The sequence below is a fragment of the Orycteropus afer genome, unplaced genomic scaffold, assembly GCF_000298275.1.
Source record: "Orycteropus afer afer isolate SDZICR_OR568_19922 unplaced genomic scaffold, OryAfe1.0 scaffold00358, whole genome shotgun sequence".
Classification (NCBI taxonomy): Eukaryota; Metazoa; Chordata; class Mammalia; order Tubulidentata; family Orycteropodidae; genus Orycteropus; species Orycteropus afer.
This window is the reverse complement of record NW_006921945.1, coordinates 2,319,657-2,324,778: the sequence shown is the minus strand read 5'-3', so window position 1 is coordinate 2,324,778 and position 5,122 is coordinate 2,319,657. Positions and strand designations below refer to the sequence as shown.

Below are 5,122 nucleotides of genomic sequence, written 5' to 3'. Positions count from 1 at the left end.
GATGATGGTCTTACTTTGCTAAGCATGTGTCAAGTTTCACCATGTTGTAGCACGCAACAGGACTTCACTTCTCTTTCTGGCTGTGTAGTATTCCACTGCACACGTGTTCCACGCTTTCTCTGTTCACACTGATGGACATTTCACGTTTCCACTTTCTGGCTACTGTGAAAAGTGCCACAGTGAACACTGGTATACAGGTTTGCTGCCTTGGGTTTGGAGGGAACTCTGTTTTATGAGGGATTTTGTGGAGCAAGAGATGGTTTGAAAACTACCAACCTTGGCAGACATGAGTTCTCCCCAGTTCTCCCCAGGACTCAGACGTCATCAGGACTCGGAGCCAAGAGTCCGTGTGGCCAGTCATTTGTTACGTTCATGTTCCGACAGGCTCAAAGCATTGAGAACACATGCTCTTTCTCAAGCGTGTTGCCTGTGTGTGTTAAATGTGCTTCCTGTCTTTCCCAGCCAGGGCACGAGGGCCCGGCCTAGCTGATCTTCTTGCTGGTCACCGCCCCTTTGGGAGCCAGGACCCTGCAGGACACGGCTCTGAGGACAAGCCAACTGTGGTCTGTGTGGTGTTGTGAGCAGGCTCCCACAGGGTCTGTCAGTATTGGTCAGACACCAGGCCTTGGTTGGAGCCCACAGTATGGCAGGCTGCTGTGGAGACTGTCACCCTGCTGCTGAGTCACCTCTCTCCTGATGGATGCCGACCACTGTACACAGAGCGCCGAGTCACATCCGATGGACACATGTCTTGGCCTCTATTTCTGGGAAACTTGACACTCTGGAGAAGCTGAGAGCACACCTTCCCCGATAGAAACATGCAAGAAGTCCCGTGAGATGCAGTCCTCAGACTGAGTCTGGAGGACTTAACTGGGTCACTGTTTTAAGGCACATCACATGACCTCCTGGAAACTTAAACTTTGAACATTTTCTCTTTCTTTAGTTACTAACCACTTCTCCCTTTGCTGATTTTGAGAGTGGCAGAGGCTGGCAGACAGGATGGGGTGTGTAGGGCAGGCCAGGAAGCCATCTTGCTGTGCAGACCCTTCTGAGCGGTCCTTACTAGCTGCTTTGGAAATTCTGTCAGACATCAGGCATCCCTGCCATGGAATTAAAGCAGCAACACCCGGCGGATGCCATGGAGTCAGCTGACTCATGGCCCCTCCGCATGCCCCAGCTGTGCTCCACAGGGCTTTCAAGGGCTGATTTTTTGGGAGCAGGCTGCCAGGTCTTTCTTCCAAGGTGCCTGTGGGTGGACTCCAACCTCCAACCTCCAGCAGCAGTGAGTGCACTGGCCGTTCGCACCACCAGGTGCTTACTAAATGTCATTGTCACCCTGCTTTTCTGTCTTCTACTTTGTGTCAGGAGGCAGGAGACACTATAGTTTCTTCTTGTTCAACTTCTAACCAGAAAAATGAAAACATTTTAAGTATGGAAATTGAAAAGTGTGTACTTCAAGGATGTCTTTATTCTCCAACACTGTAACTCATGCAAACATTCTGATAAACACTTCACTCAGAGCTCTGGTGGTTAGGGCACTTGACTGCTAACCAGAAGGAAGGAGGATCGGGCAATCTACTTCATAGAGATACCGCCTCGGCAACCCAAGGAGGAGTCGCTATGAGGCGGAGACGACTTGAGGGCACATAACAATGACAACGACAACATCGTACTGAAGCACGGTATCCAGTGTCCAGCAGGCACTTATGGTGCAAGTCACAGACGAGAACTGGGTGATGATCCGACTCGAGATACAAGCAGCTTGTATGCGTGTAAGGAGCACAGGCCTTTCCTGAAATGATTAATTCTAAACGGAGGAAGAATCTGGACCCGAAAGTCCAGCCCAGCTGTGTCAGAGTAGAACTGTGCCTCACAAGGCTTCCACTGGCTGGTTTTTCAGAAGCTAATTGCCAGGCCTTTCTTCCAAGGCACTTCTGGGCGGACCTGAACCTCCAGCCTTTTGGTCAGCAGCTGAGCGTGTGAACTGTTTGTACCATCAGGGAGCCCTGGACCGAAGGGGCAGGAGCCTAGGAGGATGGTGGCGCCTGAGCGGGCTGCACTATTTAGTGCTTTCAGGTTACTTAGGTTTCGGGTTACTCATTTCACCGGCTGAAACAGACTGATTCCCACCAAGCAGAAAGTCACTGCATGGTCCCCACTGACACGCGACCTTTCTCAGTCACACCCATGCCCTTCCAGCTCTCCCACGTCACCCACGGCCCAGAGGACGCACGCATCAGAAGACCCCAGACCCGCAGCAAGAGTGAAGGGACTGTTTGCTCACTGAGGATCACCTACACAAACATGGCTGGGCACCTCCAACACGTCCAGCAGCACACAGCCACAGCCTGGCGGGGTGGCCACTCCCGGGGCAGGACGGGAGGTGCAGGACACTCCCCTGACCAGGCCCAGACCCACCTGTGAGGTTTAGGTCCCCTGGGAGCGCCCTTCTGGAACCCCTGGGTCTCAAGGATGCCTTGGCACTCGCCAGTGTGCCGTGGTCTGGGCCAGCCTGCTACACTTGGTGGCCAGGCCATCCCTGTAAGCCTAGTGGTCCCATGGCCAGATAAAGAGACAAACTACATCCTGAGGGGCGGGGGAGGTGCCATCCCCTTGGTGCGAGTGTCAGGGAGGCAGATCTCGGAGGAGGAGAGGAGGGTGGAGGAGGAAGTCTGGGAGGTGGTGGGAGCTGGAAGGAGGGGTAACCCCACCACGGTGTCAGATTAACCAATAAGCAAGGTAAGCACAGGCTTACTTGTGCTTGGTACTAATTTTAGTGAATAGTTTCATGAATCCCTGATTGGCAAGCAGGTGGTGGCTGCTGCCTAACGGACACCCATAAAACCAGACCGTTGCTGTTGAGTTGATTCTGACCCACAGCGCCCCTAGAGGACAGAATGGAACTGCCCCACAGGGTCTCCAAGGCTGTCAGTCTTCACAGAAGCAAAGCCCAAACCACACCCACTGTCATGGAGTCGATTCTGACCCACAGCGCCCCTAGAGGACAGAGTGGAACTGCCCACAGGGTCTCCAAGGCTGTCAATCTTCACAGAAGCAAAGCCCAAACCACACCCACTGTCATGGAGTCGATTCTGACCCACAGCGCCCCTAGAGGACAGAGTGGAACTGCCCACAGGGTCTCCAAGGTGGTTATCTTTACAGAAACAGGCCACCACATTTCTCCCATGGAGCCCCTAGTGGGTTTAAACCCTGACCTTTCAGTTAACAGCTGAGTGTTTAACTGCTGTGCCACCAGAGCTCCTTCCTACTGGTCACACTGGACATTAAATAAACAATGAACCATGACACAAGAACTATCCCACAAGATGGCAGGCAATGGCACTTATCTGCCTCACCAACACTGAATACAAAGATGCCCACGTCCGCCCCATCTCACACGCTGCTCAGGATCGCCGGGGATTCTCCCGGCTGGTGGTGCCCAACATGTCCCTGCCTCTGGTGGCGAGGCCACCATTTTGCCCAGAAAACAAAACTCATGCCTATAGCTCCACGCTCGGCCTTCACTCACAGACGCCATCTCCCTGAAAACCTCATGAAAAAGTCATAAAAGTGAAGTGGGGTCATTAATATTCATGCTGCCCCCTCCACAAGCCACCATATGTGTTCCATCATTGCAGGGGCGGTTGCCTGGGCCGGGAGGTGGTCATCAAAGTGACCGTCTCAGCAGGCAGGCTCAGGATGCAGGCAGGGCCTAAATATAACCACACTCCATGGAGCGGTCCTGGGCCACCTTTCATCACTGACTAGCTGGGTGGCCTTGGGGAACTCACTTCCCGATCTCCTAGAGACTCGGCCACTATGAAATGGGGCTGATATGCCAAGCCAATTACCTGACCGCATGTCCCAAAGGGAAGAGAAACTCCCGTGGTGACAACACAGAAACCAGTCCATGGGGGCCTGAGGACATGACAGGGTTCCTCAGGCTGAAGTCAAGAGCAAACTGAAGATCTCAGAGGAGTGATTTAACACGAGAGAGTGTGTTCACGTCAAAAAACAAACCCACTGCCATGAAGTTGATTCTGACTCACAGCGACCCTTCAGAACAGAGCAGAACTGACCCATAGGGTTTCCAAGGCTATAAATCCTCATGGAAGCAGACTGCCTCATCTTTCTCCCACAGAGCGGCTGGTGGGTTTGAATCACTGACCTTCTGATTAGCAGCCAAATGCTTTAACCACTAAGCACCAGAGCTCCTCTGGCTAAAGTCAGCACAAGAAAATAACAAGTGCAGGGAGGGTGTGGGGAAACTGGAACCCTCCCCTGCGCGGTGGAAATGCAGCCCCTGTGCGAAGCAGGTGGGACCTGCCCCACCGCTGGGGGGACCGTCACACACTGTAGGCCCTGTGCGAAGCAGGTGGGACCTGCCCCACCGCTGGGGGGACCGTCACACACTGTAGGCCCTGTGCGAAGCAGGTGGGACCTGCCCCACAGCTGGGGGGACCGTCACACACAGCAGCCCCTGTACAAAGCAGGTGGGACCCTCCTCACCGCTGGGGGGACCGTCACACACCGCAGCCCCTGTACAAAGCAGGTGGGACCCTCCTCACCACTGGGGGGACCGTCACACACCACAGCCCCTGTGCGAAGCATGTGGGCGGTTTCTCAAAAAATTAACCACAGAATTTTCATAGGATCCAGGAATCTCACTCCTAGGTGTCCACCCCAGAGGCTTCAAAGGAGGGAGTCAGACAGATACAAGTACCCCATTGCTCACTGTGCATTATTCTCAAGCCAAAGGTGACAGCAACGCAAGTGCCAGTGGCAGATGGATACACAAACGTGGTGCAGGCACACAATGAAGCATCAGTCGGCCATAAACAGAAATAAATGCAGTCGTGACGTGTAGTACAACACGGATGGCATGCACCGTAACACGCGACACGTACCGCAGCATGGATTAGCCTTCGGAAAGTCATGTGGAATGAAACACATCAGACTAAAAGAACAAATACTCTATGATCCCACCTATGTGAGCTATCTACCATGAGATGTATCTACAGCAGAAGATGTTCACGACATGAAACATCAACAAAGGCAAGTGTACAGACACCCAGGGAGATCAGTGATGACAGGGGCCGGGGGTGACAGGGGCTGGGGTGGC

The 5,122-nt window shown here is 53.4% G+C and overlaps 1 protein-coding gene across 1 annotated transcript in view; it reads right to left on the bottom strand.

The window, feature by feature from the left end:
- The window catches only part of LOC103207226 (homeodomain-interacting protein kinase 2-like), a 99,405-nt gene that overhangs the window by 93,082 nt on the left and 1,201 nt on the right, over positions 1 to 5,122 (bottom strand). The gene's annotated exons all lie outside the window — the stretch shown is intronic.